General features: G+C 37.0%; 1 protein-coding gene and 1 long non-coding RNA gene across 3 annotated transcripts in view; both read left to right on the top strand.

The window, feature by feature from the left end:
* Window positions 1-19,360, top strand: part of LOC125961652 (ATP-dependent RNA helicase DDX3X-like) — a 491,072-nt gene that overhangs the window by 141,908 nt on the left and 329,804 nt on the right. The gene's annotated exons all lie outside the window — the stretch shown is intronic.
* LOC117203307 (uncharacterized) overlaps window positions 1-19,360 on the top strand; it is a 101,020-nt gene that overhangs the window by 43,084 nt on the left and 38,576 nt on the right. Inside the window, exon 3 of one of the 2 annotated variants that reach the window (XR_007472627.1) lies at window positions 18,934-19,144. The exons of the other annotated variant lie outside the window; for it this stretch is intronic. This is a non-coding gene — a long non-coding RNA (uncharacterized LOC117203307). The remainder of the gene's footprint in view (window positions 1-18,933; window positions 19,145-19,360) is intronic. 2 annotated transcript variants of the gene reach the window in all.

The raw sequence follows: 19,360 nt of genomic DNA, 5'->3' as shown, positions 1-19,360 counted from the left end.
ATATAGTTGCTGCAAGGATGAATGAGAACTTCATATCACCATTTTTCCATTTAGGTTCCTTTCACAATCTCACTTTAGTTTCCTTGTTTAGCTTCATAAGTGTTCACCTTCCCCAATGTAAGCTCTGTGAAGCCAGAGATTTTGTCTGTTTTGCTCACTGCTCTATTGCCTAGCACATAGCAGATATTAAAGGCATATTTTGTTGAATGAATGAATATGGAATGCATAGAACAGTGCCCCAAACATGATAAGCACCCCATAAATGTGAGTCCCTTTGAAAAATCATTAGCTACTGTCTATAAATTGAGGATAATAAAACACCTACCCCATAGAATAGGATAAAAGATCATGTGAATGGTGTACCTGGCACAGCACACAGTAGGCCCTCAAAAAATGATAACTGGATTATGTGTGAGTGATTGTCAGTCATTTTAGCTAAAGTGTTTTGTGAAGAAAGCACTTACAGTAGTTATGTTCTCTCCAACTCTGTGTTTGAGCTCATCGATTTTTAAAAATTTAACTTCATCCCTGGGCGAGGGGTGAGGAAAAGAGGTACAGGGAGAGGCTTGAAGAGACAGTGGGTGTTAGGAAATGGTAGCCATTTTTAAATGAATTCAGCTCCTGCATGCAAAAAGTATTTAGTGAATTCTTAATTATGTTCTTAACATTGTGCTGGGCATGGAAGTAACTAGAAAGGAAGATGAGAATGGCTTCCTCTCACGGCCGATCAGGAACCAGCAGTCTTTCAAAACTGAAGTGCCAGTTTTCACGGGCAGCTGTTGGAGATGCCCCTTCTGGAAGGCTTAAAGTGACCTAGCAGTTTTCTCGTAGGAATATATGCTCTAGATATCATCAGTGATACATAGACAGATACAGACACACATAGTCATGAATATTCATCACAACATTAAACAATATAAATCAATCTAAATGTCCTGGAATAAAGGGTTGTTTAAATATTATGTTCAAATAGTGGAATTCTGTTTGGCCATTAAATATATTATGTACCAAACTGGTTTGCAGGGCAGAAATAGAGACACAGATGTACAGAACAAACGTGTGGATACCAAGGGGAGAAAGTGGCGGGGGTGGTGGTGGTGGTGGGATGAACTGGGAGATTGGGATTGACATATATACACTAATATGTATAAAATGGATAACTAAAAAGAACCTGCTGTGTAAAAAAATAAATAAAATAAAATTCAAAAATTCAAAAAAAAAGATATTATGTACCAGTATCTTTGTTGACATGGAAAGATATTCACAATATATTAGAAAAAGTTTACAGTATAATCTAAATTTTGAAAGAGGATATTGAGAAATAATTGATACAAAGAGATATAAAATAATTTTTAAAAATTATTTTATTTTGTTTTATTCTAATTTTTTAGATATACATAAGTAATTTAAGCACATAGAGATCTGGAATGATATACACCTAAATATTAACAGCATCAGAGGGGTGGTTTTATTATCTTCTTAGTGGTTATTTGTATTTTCTAATTTTCCTAAATTTTTTTCCATTATGTAATACATTTTAAAAATTATTGTTTCAATAGCCGGGACATGGAAGCAAACTAAGTGTCCATCAACAGATGAATGGATAAAGAAGATGTGACACATGTATACAATGGAATATTACTCAGCCATAAAAAGAAACGAAATTGAGTTACTTGTAGTGAGGTGGATGGACCTAGAGACTGTCATACAGAGTGAAGTAAGTCAGAAAGAGAAAAACAAATACTGTATGCTAACACATATATATGGAATCTAAAAAAAAAAGTTCTGAAGAACTTAGGGGCAGGACAGGAATAAAGACGCACACATAGAGAATGGACTTGAGGACATGGGGAGGGGGAAGGGTAAGCTGGGACAAAGTGAAAGAGTGGCATAGACATATATACACTACAAATGTAAAATAGATAGCTAGTGGGAAGCAGCTGCATAGCACAGGGAGATCAGCTTGGTGCTTTGTGACCACCTTAGAGGGGTGGGATAAGGAGGGTGGGAGGGAGATGCAAGAGGAAGGGGATATGGGGATATATGTATACGTATAGCTGATTCACTTTGTTATAAAGCAGAAACTAACACACCAGTGTAAAGCAGTTATACTCCAATGAAGATGTTTTTTAAAAAATTATTGTTTCAAAATTTATCTCTAGAAGGTTACACAAGAAACTGCTAACATTTGTTTCCCCTAAGGAGGGGAGCTGGGTATCTGGGGAACAGGGGTATAGTATAAGTTTTCATTATATACTGTCTGGACTTTTGAATTTTATTTATTTATTTTATATTTTTTATTTTTATTGAAGTATAGGCGATTTACAATGCTGTGCCGATCTCTGCTATGCAGCAAACTGATTTAGTTATACACATAGAGGCATTCTTTTTTTTTAAATATTATTTTCCATTATGGTTTATCCCAGGAGATTGGATATAGTTATATAGTTCCCTGTGCTGTACAGTAGGACCTTGTTAATCCATTCTAATGTAATAGTTTGCATCTACCAACCCCAAACTCCCAGTCCATCCCTCTCCTTCCCCCACCTCCCACTTGGCAACCACAAATCTGATCTCTATGTCTGTGAGTCTATTTCTGTTTTGTACATAGGTTAATTTGTGCCATATTTTAGATTCCACATATAAGTGATATTGTATGGTGTTTTGGACTTTTGAATTTTAAAATATATGAATATAATACCTATTGAAAAAAAAAATAAAAATTAAAAAACTATAAATGGTGGCTTGAGAAATGGTGGTGGGCCCCTTGACTAGACTCTCGATGTGGGTAAAGGAGATTGCTCAGATGAGTGGTGGCTACTGCAGGTGGAAGATGGTGCCTGGGACCTGAGCAGCTGACTTAGGGAGGATATACATGCTCAGTGTGGATGAGGTGAAGAGACCAGGCAAACAGAGCAAATGCCTTGAGTAACACTATGATGCTGACCATGCTATTCTCCTCCTTCCCCCTGAAAAATTGCCCAGAACTTGGTTATCTCTGTAAGCCCAAGATATTTATCTAAAAAATTTATTCATTTTCTGTTTTAATACAAAATACTACATGTTCATTGTAGAAAATGTATAAAATGCAGACAATGGAAAAAATTATTCGTAATCCAATTATAAAAATGTTCTAATATTTCTTTTTTAAATGTTGCTTCTGAAAGATATAAAGATCAGGGTAGAGAGTTGTGGTCATTGAACAGACTCATTCATTCATTCATTCATTCATGCATGTATGTGTAACCCAGTGTTCCTCCATCCTAACTAACCGGGGTCCATTGTTTGAGATCTCATTTACTTAGTAACACTGAGCCCTCCAACACCTAGACTGTCACCAGACTTTGTGACCCTGGGGCCCCTTTGGACTTATTCCTTCTTTGTCATGTATCGTCAGTCATTTCCTTTCCACTGGATTATTTCCATCAGCATTCAAACATGTTCAAGTTTCTTTCATCTACCCATCACCTTCCTAAACCTGCTGTGCCTACATTTTCCATTTCAGTAAATGATGTCCACACCGTTGCTCATGTCAAAGAGCTAGAAGTTATCCTTACTTCCTCTTTCTTTCTCCTTCTACATTCAATCCATCAAAAAGTCCTGTGGACTTTATCTCCAAAATGTACCCCTGGTTCATCTACTTTTCTCCATCTTCACTGTTACCACTCTAGAGCAAAGCACTGTGATTATTGGCCTAGAAATGGGAATAGCCTCCTAAACTGGTCTTCCTACAACCCATTCTCAGCAGCCAGCGAGACCTCTGACAAATGCAAATCCAATATCTCTTTCCTTTGTGTAAAGCCCACCAAGGGCTTCTTCACATTTAGAAGATTACTGCATTCCTTATCATGCCCCAAAAGGCCCCTTCCAGGCTGAGCCTGTCCACATCCCTGAGCTTGCTCCATCTGTGTTCCCCCTTTAGCCACTCTGGCTTTTTCCTGTTCCTTGAACACTCCTATTTCTTTCGCTGCAAAGGAGGATTCACCAGGGCAGAGACCATGACTGTCTTCTTTATTACTGACTCCTAAGTGTCCATTCCAGCTCCTTGAGCATGGCAGGAACTCCATACAAATTTTTGGACAAGTAGATGAATTTATGAACTAGTGAGGATGTTAAAAACAAGGGCACCAACTTCTAAAATGCAAAGCCAGATGTGGTAAGTTTCATAAGAGAGATTTGAACTAAGTGGTCTGGGAGGTCATAGATGGGATACTTATTCTGGCTGAGGAGGTCAGTGAGGACTTATGGATGAAGAAATGTTTGAGCTGGACATCAAGGATACATAAGACCCTTCGGGCTAGAGAAAAGGTGTAGGGTCTGAAGAGAATGGCAAATAGTAATCCTGTTGAATCGGTACATAAGGTGTACATAATGGACTTGTACAAGTTAAGGCTGGAAAGGTAATTCTAGATGTGATCATGGGGGATCCATAGTGCCAGGTTGAAGTGCTTAGACAGTTCATCTGACAAAGGAAACATCCCCTTACCCTCTGGGGATCAAAATGATCATAGCCATAGGAAGATAAATTGGTCCATGATCTTAGGTGGTCCACAGTGGAGATGAATGAAAGAAGAAGGAACAGATGTCAAGATTATCATTAAAATATCATCAATAGGAATTGATAACTGTTAGGAAGGGGCTGAGTATAGGTGAGGAAGCAATGCAGATTTGAGCTTGGGTGACTCAGAGGATGGTGGTACCATTAATAGAAATAGAAAATCATGAAAAGAGGATTATTTTTTGAGGGGGAAGATGGTGAATTCGGTTTGTAACCTGTTGAGTTTAAGGTACAAATGGAACATGCTTTGTGTTGGAATTTGGGGCTAGAGGCAGGATTTGAGATGTAGTTTTCACTCATTCATTAATTTGTCCAGTGAATATTTATTGAGCATCTAGTATATGCCGGGCACTGTATCAGTCACTGGGAATACAAAGATGAAAAGCGTAAACTCTGTCCCCGTGAGTTTCCTTTTGCTATATCCAGCTTTTTGACCCAGGACCAAGAGGAAGACTTTCCTCGATTGATATATAAATGTAAATGATCAAGATCAACAATATAACTTATAATGGGCATGAATATTTGTATTTTTTAGTTCTGCTATGATTATAGGTTTGAATTAGAAGGAGTTTCATCATACAAACATAATTGCTTATAATCTATAACCTAAGGTTCAAGGAAATCCTGATGTGATTATAAGAAGAAATAGTTTGAGGATCTGTATGTGTGTTTGACTTTGACCCATGATTAGATCATCTCATCTATATCTCTAATGCAGTGAAATGGCAATGAAAGAGGAGCCAAAAATACCAACTCCAATGTGCTGGAATTTGGAAGCCTTCTGTTTCTCAGTGGGGCTCATCAAAGGGTGTAAATTCTGTGGACAGTTTTAATAAGGGTGTCAATCTGGAGCCATCCTCAGAAGGGAAACAATACCACCTACACTCAGCCTCGGAAGAAACAGGGATGACTGTTTTATGAGATTTGTATTATTTTTCTGATGGGAGAGGATGGGGTTATGAAGGCAAGGTGAGAGAAAATGTGGGAAGAAATCAGATGGTAGAAATTCAGGGCAAATGGAGAGAAGACTCTTAAGAAAAGGGGCTGTGAGTTTAATTATAATCATACACTTTCACTTCTTCATTACCCTATTTTATTTGCACAATATCATGCAAGTTTGAGCAATAGTTATCTTTCCCACTTTATATAAGGAAACTCAAGTTCAGAAAAGTTAAATGACTAAGGTTACAGGACTAAAAGCTAGAAAACTGGGGCTTGCCCCATGTTTTTGATTCAAGTCCAGGATTCTTTGCACTGTACTGAACTGTTGGGAGATGCTGTATGTTCTGGTGCTCTGTCACCCCACTATGCCTTTGCTCAGGCTTGCAGCTGAGGTTAAATGTCCTTCTTTACCTTTCCAAGGTTCAAACCCTACTTATCCTTACATGCCACCTTCTTTATGAAACTTTCTCAGATTCTATCAGTTAGTACACAATAGCTTTTCCTTATGGCTCTCTTTCTCCTTGGATTGCATCATACTCTCTCCCAGCATTATAATAGTTATTTATTTATATGCATATTCTATCTCTACTGGTAGACAGTAAACTCCTTCAGGATAAGCCCTGGATCTGAATCATCGTTATTTTTCCACAATACTTAGTACAATGCTTTGTAGGCATTTAATATATATTGAATGAACGAGTGAGTGAGCGAATGAGTCTTCAGGTCCCATGATCCTTATCAGTTAGATAACCTCCTTGCCTCTCCAATTCAGGGCAGGACTGAGGTCACCTGGGTGTTGTGGAGGCAGATAGCCAGATGAAAAAAAGAGGGCAAGGTTTGCTTTACTTTTTGCAGGTAAAAGGAAGGTGTAGAAGTAGTGAATGGATGTGTTTAGAACTGAGATTCAATCTGTACGATTGTCTGAAGGTCTTAGGAAAAAACTTCCAATCGCTTAGCTCATGTGAATTGAAATAATTAGCACTCTGGGCTGTGTAGTTATGTTATTTGGCACAAAGAGAACAAAAATGTATTGTCAAGTGTGTTATAAGGAGGTCAAGAAAAACCAGGAATAAATTGAGATTGTGACTTTTCCTAGACATTTTCACTTTGGACAGACACCACAATGGTCTGATGTCTGAATTATTTATTCTGGAGTCATGTGATTCTGTCCGCTGCTAGACTTCCCAGTGTGCTTGGAACAAGAGCAATTAATTCAGTGGCTCCATGACTCATTTCCCATAAACTACACTGAAAAAGTTTGGCATAGCAGTGAGAGATAACTGGAAATTAAAGTTGAGGAAGCAAATGGAACTTCTGCTGTATCCCTGGATGAAATCATCCCTGTGCCAAAGAGGTATTAATCACTCTCTCAACCATTAAGGGGAAGAGGCCAGGAGAGCAGTTCAACCTTAACCTCTTCTGTGACTGCTTCAAAGAGGAATTAAAAACTATTCAACTTTAAAGCTTGGAACCAAGTAGTGTGAGTTTAAAGGATGAGATGATGGTAACCATGCTTTAAAGAATCCATATGTATGTTGAGCAATACTTGCTCTGGCATTCTCTTTCACTGACAGGTTCCTAAAGAACTAATAATTTCCTAAAGAACTAACTAGTTTCCTTATTGCAATGAATGCAAAAAGTAGAAATCAGGAAATTCAGAATAAAGTACATTGACCCTATTTTGGTTTGCCAACCAAAAAAAGGAAAACATCACCTACAGGGAGAAAATATGAGGCTGGCCTCAGACTTGTCCATGACAATATCAAATGCCAGAAAAAAGTGCAGTAATTTCTACGAAGAATTCCAATTTTATACCTAGCCAAGTTATTTTACAAATAAGTATAACAGAAAGACATTTCCAATATACATAGTCTCAGGGTATTAATGAGCTCTGCTTGGAAAAAAAATTTGATGTTGAAATATGGACAACTAAATGATACATCATAATTATAAAGAATTAGGAACAGGAAAGCCATGGTATGTACTGACTAGTGGTAAGCATTTAATGTATTTAAATAACCTACTAAGGCTTTAAAAAGTAGTCCATTTGTATGCAGAAAATTATAAGACACTGATGAAAGAAATTAAAGATGATACAAATAAATGGAGAGATATACCATGTTCTTGGATTGGAAGAATCAACATTGTGAAAATGACTCTACTACCCAAAGCAATCTACAGATTCAATGCAATCCCTATCAAACTACCACTGGCATTTTTCACAGAACTAGAACAAAAAATTTCACAATTTGCATGGAAACACAAAAGACCCCGAATAGCCAAAGCAATCTTGAGAAAGAAAAACGGAGCTGGAGCAATCAGGCTCCCTGACTTCAGACTATACTACAAAGCTACAGTAATCAAGACAGTATGGTACTGGCACAAAAACAGAAAGATAGATCAATGGAACAGGATAGAAAGCCCAGAGATAACCCCACACACATATGGTCACCTTATCTTTGATAAAGGAGGCAAGAATACACAGTGGAGAAAAGACAGTCTCTTCAATAAGTGGAGCTGGGAACACTGGACAGCTACATGTAAAAGAATGAAATTAGAACACTCCCTAACACCATACACAAAAATAAACTCAAAATGTATTAAAGACCTAAATGTAAGGCCAGACACTATCAAACTCTTAGAGGAAAATATAGGCTCTATGATATAAATCACAGCAAGATCCTTTGTGACCCACCTCCTAGAGAAATGGAAATAAAAACAAAAATAAACAAATGGGACCTAATGAAACTTAAAGGCTTTTGCACAGCAAAGGAAACTACAAACAAGACAAAAAGACAACCCTCAGAATGGGAGAAAATATTTGCAAATGAAGCAACTGACAAAGGATTAATCTCCAAAATTTACAAGCAGCTCATGCAGCTCAATATCAAACAAACAAACAACCCAATCCAAAAACAGGCAGAAGACCTAAATAGACATTTCTCCAAAGAAGATATACAGATTGCCAAAAAACCCATGAAAGAATGCTCAACATCATTAATCATTAGAGAAATGCAAATCAAAACTATGAGATATCATCTCACATCAGTCAGAATGGCCATCACCAAAAAACTACAAACAATAAATGCTGGAGAGGGTGTGGAGAAAAGGGAACCCTCTTGCACTGTTGGTGGGAATGTAAACTGACACAGCCACTATGGAGAACAGTATGGAGGTTCCTTAAAAATCTAAAACTAGAACTACCATACGACCCAGCAATCCCACTACTGGGCATATACCCTGAGAAAACCATAATTCAAAAAGAGTCATGTACCACAATATTCACTGCAGCTCTATTTACAATAGCCAGGACATGGAAGCAACCTAAGTATCCATCAACAGATGAATGGATAAAGAAGATGTGGCACATATATACAATGGAATATTACTCAGCCATAAAAAGAAATGAAATTGAGTTATTTGTAGTGAGGTGGATGGACCTAGAGTCTGTCATACAGAGTGAAGTAAGTCAGATAGAGAAAAACAAATACCGTATGCTAACACATATATATGGAATCTAAAGCAAACAAACAAAATGGTCATGAAGAACCTAGGGTTAAGACGGGAGTAAAGATGCAGACCTACTAAAGAATGGACTTGCGAATACAGGAAGGGGGAAGGGTAAGCTGGGATGAAGTGAGAGGGTGGCATGAACATATATACACTACCAAATGTAAAACGGATAGCTAGTGGGAAGCAGCTGCAGAGCACAGGGAAATCAGCTCGGTGCTTTGTGACCACCTAGAGGGGTGGGAGGGAGGGAGATGCAAGAGGGAAGAGATATGGGGATATATGTATATGTGTATCTGGTTCACTTTGTTATAAAGCAGAAACTAACACACCATTGTACAGCAATTATACTCCAATAAAGATGTTAAAAAGAAAAAAAGTAGTCCTTTCGAAGTGAAATGAAAGTAGCAATTGTTGACTTTCAAAAAGGAATTAGGTAGTGCTTATAATTATTTAATCAAGGGGTAGATGGGATCAGTCAGTGAGTTAAGATAACATGAGGGACTTAGTTTATACTGTAATATAACAGATTCACAAAAGTTGTTAAATACATGAATAGGTAAGAAAATGATGGTCAATATTACATCTTGTGTTTTTAATTACTGACCTCCTGTTAAAATAATTCTACTTCTACTTTTAACCTTATATACTAGTTTTTTGGATTTTGAATATTTTGAAAGAAAAAAGAATGAGAACCAAAAAGAATGAGCAACAGAGGATAATAAAAGTTTCTACTTGCTAAAATTTCCTAGAATGATTTTGAACCTATCTTTAGTGCTGAGGCTGACTCTTAGAAGTTAACACTGTAACCAGGTATGTTTTCACACAGCCACTTTTCTCAATCCCTTTTCTTCCTCTGTTGTGACACACTCCCCCACTGAAGTTTATATGCAGGGCACACACCCATGTGCATATCCAGGGTTGTGTACAATTTCTAACTGGGAGCTGTAAATCTACCCTTTTCTCCACTTCTCAAGAAAGTCTCTCGAAATGAAGTGCATCAGGGTGTTTTCAGCTGCAAGTAACACTCAACATCACTCATATAATAGGGGGATTTATTCTTTCACAAAACTAAATCCAGAGTTAGAGAGGATCCAGAATTGGTTAGTTCAGCAAGTCAACAACATCAAGACCAAGCTCTTTCCATCTTTCCACTCCACCGTCTTCAGTGTGTTTGCTTTTGTCTTCAGGTTTATCCTTTCATGGCCACAAGTTGTCTATGGCAGCTCCAAGCTTTATATTTTCACGTAGCTATGCCTAAAGGATAGAAAACATGACATCCCTTTCTTGTGTCTCTTTTTGAGTGAAGAAGAATCTGCTGGGACCTCCCTGACAAGACTTCTTCTCATGTCTCCTTGGCCTAAATTCTGTCATGGGTCAATTTCTTTTTTTTTTAGGTTTATTTATTTTATTTATTTATTTTTGGCTGTGTTGGGTCTTCGTTGCTGCACGGGAGCTTTCTCTAGTTGCGGTGAACAGAGGCTACTCTTCATTGCGGTGCGCGGGCTTCTCATTGCGGTGGCTTCTCTTGTTGCAGAGCACAGGCTTTAGGTGCACGGACTTCAGTAGTTGTGGCACGTGGGTTCAGTAATTGTGGCCCGCGGGCTCTAGAATGCCGGCTCAGTAGTTGTGGTGAGCGGGGCTTAGTTGCTCCTCGGCATGGGAGATCTTCCCGGACCAGAGCTCAAACCCGTGTTCCCTGCATTGGCAGGCAGATTCTTAACCACTGCGCCACCAGGGAAGTCCCCATGGGTCAATTTCTAAACCAAACATTTGTTGCAAGGGAAATGGCAGAGAGGTTCACCTTCTCTGAAGCTAGAGTTCTGTTAGCAGTCAGGAAGGGACAGGCAACCAACAGTGTCTATTAGAGTGAAAGTGACAATATAGGAGTAATTTTCAATTGGCTATAACATTTATATGACCCTATGAGAAAAGTGTTCTTTTAGCACTTAGTGCTAAAACTAGTGGGTGAAACTTTAAAGAAAAACAGGATATTTGCATAGCTTGAAAGTATTTCCCCAAAGATATTTAATTACATGTATTAATTACTGTGGTGTTTTTGACATATAGTCACAAATTCTGTCCGGAGGTGGAGCTTAATTTTCCTTTTGATTGTGAGTTTGACTTAGTAGCTTGCTTTTTTTTTTATTGTTTTATTTTTATTTATTTATTTATTTTACATCTTTATTGGAGTATAATTGCTTTACAATGTTGTGTTAGTTTCTGCTGTATAACAAAACGAATCAGCTATATGTATACATATATCCCCATATCCCCTCCCTCTTGTGTCTCCCTCTCACCCTCCCTATCCCACCCCTCTAGGTGGTCACAAAGCATGGAGCTGATCTCCCTGTAGCAGCTTGCTTTTAAGGAATAGGGTATGGAAAGGGAAAAATAGTAACGTTACAGTGAAGAAACCTGAAAGATACTATCTTTCCCAAATAATCAAGGTTAGGCAAGATGGTATCCTGGATTGGATCCTGAAAAACAAACAAAAAAAAACCTACAAAAGAACATTAATGGAAAAATCAGTGAAATCCAAATAAAGTCTACAGTTCAGTTAATAGAACTGTACCAATGTTACTGTCTTAGTTTTGTAAATGTAACTTGATTATGCAGGATATTAACATTAGGGGAAACTGAGTGACGGTATGCAGGAACTCCTTGTACTATCTTTGTAACTATTCTGTAAATCTAAAAGTATGTCAAGAATAAAAAGTTTTAAAACAATTTGGTTATCAGAAGAAAGGTTTATTATCAGGACTAATTGCTTTGAACATATCTTGTAATACATGATGGCACTCCAACATCTCATGATACCTTGTTTGGTTGAGAACAACTGTTCCTTTTGTTCATTCAATACATATTAATAGGCTAGGCATGTGCTAGGCATGATGCCAGGCAGGAGTACCAATGCTGAACTGAAAAGATACCACCCCTGTCCTTCTGCAACTCATATTCCGTTGACCCAAACTGGAAAGTAATGGTTTTTTTTCTACCCAACACAATAGTGATTTGAAGAGAATCTTCAACTTTTAAAAAGAATTAATTTTTTTGAAGTATAGTTGATTTACAATATTTTATTAGTTCTAAGTATATAGCATAGTGATTCAAGATTTTTATGGTTTATACTCCATTTAAGGTTATTATAAAATATTGGCTATATTCCCTGTGCTGTACAATATTTCCTTTTAGCTTATTTATTTTATGCATAGTAGTTTGTATCTCTTAATTCCCTACCCCTATCTTGCCCCTCCCCCTTCTCTCTCCCACTGGTAACCACTAGTTTGTTCTTTATATCTGTAAGTCTTTTCTGTTGTTATATTCAGAGAATCTTCAACTTTGAGATTTTTGATATGTTACATTCTCTGTAGAGATTTTTTATTTTAAAAACTTGCCACTAATTTTATAAAATGTGGGGAATTTATGCTATTCATTTTTTGATACTAGCAAGTAAAATTAGAAAACTTTTTTAAAGGAGATATGAGTTAGGAGTTTTCCTTGTGCTGGAAAATAATGTTTTACTCCTTTGTCCAAGACTAAATATGAACGATTTCAGCTAAAGTATTTGTTAGATTTACCAGTGACTGAAGACAGGGTTGGGAGAGACTTTGATAAAAAGCCTTACACTGTTTGTCTTATTGCATTGGCAAATCTGAATATAATATATGTGATGAGTTTTTAAAAGGTGAATGCAGAATTTAATAAAGAGAGAGTAGAAAAAAAGGCAAAATATCAGAATGCAAAATAAAAACACAACAGGCTAGCTTAAAAGGGACTCTGAAATTCACAGCCTTATTATAGTACTTTGCCTCATGCTTGCTGAATTTTTCTTGTAATTACCTGAATGAAGGATGATCATAAAATAAAACGAACAAGACTTTGTAGCTTTCCCAAGGCAATGTTGCAGCTATATCAGGATACGTGTAGGAGGTTGTAACAAGGCTGCTGGATGAATTTTAATTCAAAATTTATTTAAAAGTATCATGTTAATTCTTCACAAACAACAACCAGAATAACATAAAGCGATTTTCAAGTTTCATTTTTCGTTCTGAATATTTAAGAAAATTTTGAGTCACATACACAAAAAAAGAAAAATCACTGAAGACTTGTTTGTTTCAAAAAAAAATTAATTGTGGTCAAGATTTATCCTATAGGATTCAGAAAATATTTTCTGGAGCCAAATGAGATAGAAGAGTTTGATTTCAGTTAATCTCAAGGAACATTGCTTTAATCAGTGAGATTTGTGATTTTTGTGTCTACTTTCATTCTTTTCACCATTGCATTTTTTTCCCCCAGAGTTAACTTTCACAGCTTTTACTTGTCCATATCTCTTCTTCCTTCTCTTGGTGATATCACCCCAATATTTTTTATTAGGTGATTTTTTTTTGACAAAAGTTAAATGTACAGATCTTAAGTGCACAATTCACTGAGTTTTGACAAATGCATACTTGTATAATTGCCATCCCAATCAAGATAAAGAACGCTTTCATCACCTCATAAAGTTCCTTTGTTCACCCAGCAAGTCAACTCTCAACCCACATGTGTAACCAAGCAAGTGGTCTGGTTTCCTGCCTCACAATGGAAAGGCCAAATGCTGAGGCAATAGTCTTTTGCAGAGAGAAAAGGCTTTATTGCTGGGTGGCCAAGCATGGAGACAGGAGGCAATGCTCAGATCTGTCTCCCTCATTGATTGACTATTGAGTAGGGTGTTTATCTTGGAAGTAGAGAGCAAGATGGAGAGGGGGCTTGGGAATGATTGGTGGAAAGTCAGTGTAAGTTTCAATGTAAGTTTTAAGAGTCTTCTGCTCAGGGCAGGCATGTCTGTTCGTCATGCCTCTTCATGGGCCACATGTGCAAATTCAGGGGAGGGGGTGTGTTCTGTATGCAACACACAGTGGATTTTTGGCCTGTGAGGTCTCCAGTTCACTATGAGTCATCCTAGTCCCTTAAAGCACCTGTGTAATGTTTAGTCAGGGTGCTGTCAGCAAGTTGTTTCCATATCTGCGGTTTCCCTGGTTTTCTGCCAAACTGGCTTGATGTTCTTGGTGTATCATTTTGTTTCTACATTATGGACCTTGTAAGTTACAGGGTACAGTTTTACATGTACAGTGTTATGATTTCCATCACCATTGATTATTTTGCCTGTGTTTGAACATCATATACATGGAGTCATTCAGTACTTAGTTCACAGTATCTGGCTTCTTTTGCTCAACATGTTTTTGAGATTCATTTACTTGCTGTGTGTATCAATTGTGTTATCGAACTGAACCTGGGTCTGCTTGCCAGCCTTGCAGCAAAGCCCATCTGCTGACACCAGGTTGTGGTGGAAAGTACAGCATTTATTGACAGGTACCAAGCATGGAGAGTGGGCAGCTTGGGCTCAAGAGACCCAAACTCCCTGATGGTTTTCAGGGAAGGGTTTTTAAAGGCAACATTTGGGGTGAGGGCTATAAGGTGTATAATTTTCTCCTGATGGGTTGGTGCTGAGGTAACAGGGTGATATTTCAGGAATCTTAATCATCAACCTTCTAGTTCTTACTAATCTGGGGTCTGCATGCTTGTGGTCAGCATGTAATCACCATCCTCCACCTGGGCAGGAGTCTTAGTTTCTACATCAAACTCAAAGATATGCATCAGATTGTTATGTATATTCCTTGAGGAGGAACTAGGACTCTATTTTATTGCTGAACTATTGTTTCTTGACTGGTTTTCCTTTGTTTCTGCACTTCCTCACTTCCCTAATTAGTGACTGCTTGTGTCTGCTCTTTGGAACTCAGGGAAGCTCTAGGAGACCAAAGCCTTTTCCTACAAATAAGAAACAGGGGACACAGAGGGGCTTTTGTACCCTGGAGGGTCCTGCAGTGTCCCTTGATTTCAGTCCCTCTCTTCTTTGATACTCCTCAATCCTGAGGGGAATAGGGGAAGCACAAGAAAGGGAATAAAGTTTTGGATAGAGAGGTTAATCATAAACTTGACAGGGGAGCTTGATTTTAGGAGGACTCGGTTTCAATAGTTCATTCTTTTATATTGCTAAGTAGTATTCTATCTTCTGAGTAGTATCCCCTTTTCTGTGGATAGGCATTTGTATTATTTCCAGTTTATTGCCTAATATGAATAACATTGCTATAAACATTCTTGTACTAGTCTTTTTGTAGATGTATGTTTCAGTTCTTTTGAGTGAATACCTAGGAGTGAAATTCTTGAGTCATAGGGTAGATGTATGTTTAACTCTATAAGAAACTGACAAATAACTTTCCAAAGTGTTTGTCTCATTTTATAATTCTACCAGTAATATATGATATTTCAATGTTCATGTTCCTGTCAATATTTTCCACTGTCATTGAAATTTTAGCCATTCTAGTAGATATGAAATGGTAACCCATTGTAGTTTTAATTTGCATTTCCCTAATGACTAAAGAGATTGAGAACATTTTCATTGCTTATTGGCCATTTGTTTATATTTCTTTGTGAAGTGTCCATTTAAGTTCTTTGCTTTTTTATAATTTTTTGTCTTTTTGTTATGAATTTATGAGTATTTATATATTTATATATTAGTTCTTTGTTGGATATTTATATTTCTATAATATTAATATTAAAATATTTATTAATATAAATATATTTATATATTATATGTATAGTAACTGTTTTCTCCCAGCATTTTTATTATTCTCTGAGAATTCTAGATTCTAGGTATGTGGCTAAGTAATTACAGATTGCTCTCTAGAATGGCAGTAGTCTATACTCCTATGAGGAGTGCATGTTCCTATAAACGTTTTTCATTATTCAGTTTTCAACTTGTTACCAATCTACAAGGGTAGCGTAAGAATCCATTGTTGTTTTATTGTTCATTTCTCTGATTTCCAGTGAGTTGGAAATCTCTTCTATGCATGTTAGCCTTTTCAATTTTCTCTTTTATAAATTGCTTATTCATATTGTCTGCCCATTTTGCCTATTGAGCTGATTGCCTTTATCTTATTGATTTGCGGGAGTTATCATATATTTTGTATATTAAATCACTTGTCAGCTTAAGAAACTGAAAATATCTTATTTTTAATTTTTCAACTTTATCCATGTTGTCCTCTGTTAAAAAATGATAGTTAATTTTGAGGTAATAAAAGCTATCACTTGTTTTGTTAGATCAAAAAAATATTTTCTTGTGTTTCCTTCTATTAACTTTATATTTTATCTTTCATATTTAGGTCTGTAATCCATTTGGAGTCTATCTTTGATTAGGGTATTAGGTAGAAATCCACTTTGATTTTTCTCCACATGATTAGCTATTTTCTTTTTTTAAAAAATAAATTTATTTATTTATTTATTTAGTTTTGGCTGTGTTGGGTCTTTGTTGCTGCACGCGGGCTTTCTCTACTTGCGGTGAGCAGGGGCTACTCTTCGTTGCGGTGCGTGGGCTTCTCATTGCGGTGGCTTCTCTTTGTTGCGGAGTACGGGCTCTAGGCACACAGGCTTCAGTAGTTGTGGCACGCAGGCTCAGTAGTCGTGGCTCGTGGGCTCTAGAGCACAGGCTCAGTAGTTGTGGCACACGGGCTTAGTTGCTCACTGGCATGTGGGATCTTCCCGGACCAGGGCTCGAACCGTCGTCCCCTGCGTTGGCAGGTGGATTGTCAACCACTGAGCTACCAGGGGAGTCTTCTATTTTCTTAAATGAGGAACTAAGTAATACGTCATTTCTCGATGATTTGTAGTACTACTTTTAATATATATTAGGTTCCTGACTCTGAGTTTCCTATTTCATTCCTTTGATTTTATGTTTTTCTTGTACCAGAACAAGAACGTTTTTATTACTGTGGCTTTGTTGTATGTCTTACTATTTAGTAAGCTCCCTTATTTATCCCTCCAATTTTAGGCTGACTTAGCAATTTTGGGCTTTTAAATATACATATAAACTTGGAATAAGTTTAACAAGTTCCTCAAAAAAAATCCAAGTGGAACTTTCATTGGGATTGCATTAAATTTGTATATTCACTTGGCTATTAATGATATCTTTAGAATATTAAGTTGTCATTTTCAAGTATAGTGAAGTGACTTTACATTTATACAGTGAATCTTCTATTTTTTCAAATTAGAGTTTTAAGGTTTTCTCCACAGTGTTTTTGTGTATCCTTGTTAAATGAAATGCCAGATATTTTAGAGTTTTGTTGCTCTGCTCAATGGTATCTTATTTTTTATTATTTTTTCTAGTTGGCTATTGCTGTTGTGAGAAATGCTGTTGATTTTTTTAAAATTAATTAATTAATTTATTTTTGACTGTGTTGGGTCTTTGTTGCTGCATGCAGACTTTCTCTAGTTGCGGTGAGCGGGGGCTACTCTTCGTTGTGGTGCATGGGCTTCTCATTGCGGTGGCTTCTCTTGTTGCAGAGCAGAGCTCTAGGTGTGTGGGCTCAGTAGTTGTGGCTCATGGGCTCTAGAGCACAGGCTCAGTAGTTGCAGTACATGGGCTCACTAGTTGTGGCTCGTGGGCTCTAGAACGGAAGCTCAGTAGTTGTGGCACACAGGATTAGTTGCTCCGTGGCATGTGGGATCTTCCTGGACCAGGGCTCAAACCCGTGTTCCCTGCATTGGCAGGCAGATTCTTAACCACTGCACCACCAGGGAAGTCCCAATACTGTTGATTTTTACTGATGATTTTGTGTTTGTTAATTTTGCTCTATTCTTTTAGTTCTCAAACACTCACTGTCTGTTAATACGCTTATATTTTCTAGATTGATGATCTTATCATCTGCAAATAATATTTTTATTTCTTCCCATCCTATTCTTCCCATCCTATTATTTCCTTTTCTTTTATTTTAGAGTTAACCATAACCTCTAAAATCATATTGGAACTTTGCTTTTATTCCTTATCTTCAGAGGAATGTGTGTACTTTTGTCCCATTAAGTATATACTTGGGGGACTTCCCTGGTGGTACAGTGGGTAAGACTCCATGCTCCCAATGCAGGGGCCCTGGTCAAGGAACGAGATCCCACATGCATGCCGCAACTAAGAGTTCTCATGCTGCAACTAAGAAGTACATATGCCACAACTAAACATGCTGCAACGAAGATCCTGCGTGCTGCAACTAAGACCTGGCGCAGCCAAAATAAATAAATAAATATTTAAATATTTTTTTTAAAAAAGTATATGCTTTTTTTGGTTTAGCTATAGGCTAAACCAAGAAAAAGGTATTTTTCTTATCCTGTGTGCTCATTTTATATGGCTATGATAAGGTGACTTTTCTCTGTTATAAACCTAAACTTAAGTTTCATTGTTAAAAGTTATGTTCTCATAAAGGCTAGGATTTCTGTAATTCTTATAGAATACAGTTTTATACCGAAAAAAATACACTGTTGGATTCAATTATTTAATATTTTATTTAGTTTATGAGCAACTATGTGTAAAACTGAAACAGGCTTAAATTTCCCTCTTTTCTATTGTTCTTACCTGGTTTTGAGTAAAAGATTATACTAGTGGTGTAAAATGAACTGGGAATCTTTTACTCTTTTCCTATTTTGGATCAACTTGTATAAGTTAGATTTTATAAGACAGTTTGGAACAACTTACCTGTAAAACCATCCGAGGCTGTGATTTTTTTAGATTCAATTTCTTTAATACTTACTGTCAGTTTAAACTTTGTCAATGTGCCTGTTGTATGTTTAGGTATTTTCTTTTTTTCTGTATTTTATTTATTCCATTTTGTCTGTTTTTCTCTTTGACCAGTGTTACCAAAACTCTATATTTATTATTTATTAATCTTAGGAAAAGTAATTCTTGGTTTGTTAATCTTCAATTTTTTTCTAAAATGATTCTTTTTTTCTGTTATCTTTATTATTTGTTTCCTTCTTGTCTCTTTGGTTTTGCTCTGTAATGCTCAACATTTTCAGCTGAATCCTTAAGTCATCTTTTTTTTTTTTTTTGCTGTACGCAGGCCTCTCACTGTTGTGGCCTCTCCCGTTGCAGAGCACAGGCTCCAGACGCGCAGGCTCAGCGGCCATGGCTCACGGGCCTAGCCGTTCCGCCACATGTGGGATCTTCCCAGACCAGGGCACGAATCCGTGTCCCCTGAATCGGCAGGCGGACTTTCAACCACTGCACCACCAGGGAAGCCCAAGTCATCTATTTATGATATTTGTTTCCGGGTAAATATATTTAAAGCTATACATTTTCCTCAAGTATGGTTTAGCTGCCTTCCACAAAGTTTTGACTTGCAGTGTCTTCATTCTCATTCAGTTTTAAATAGTTCTTTATTTGTCTTAACTAAAGAGTTATTTAGTAATATTTTAGTCTCTAAGCATATGAGATTTGTTTTGAAAAGTTTATCTTTTTGTTATTGATCAAAATTTTTTTGGACTATG

The sequence above is a fragment of the Orcinus orca genome, chromosome 17 (genome assembly GCF_937001465.1).
Source record: "Orcinus orca chromosome 17, mOrcOrc1.1, whole genome shotgun sequence".
NCBI classification, from domain to species: domain Eukaryota; kingdom Metazoa; phylum Chordata; class Mammalia; order Artiodactyla; family Delphinidae; genus Orcinus; species Orcinus orca.
The sequence above is the reverse complement of the archived record's forward strand: the minus strand, read 5'-3'. Positions and strand labels throughout refer to the sequence as shown.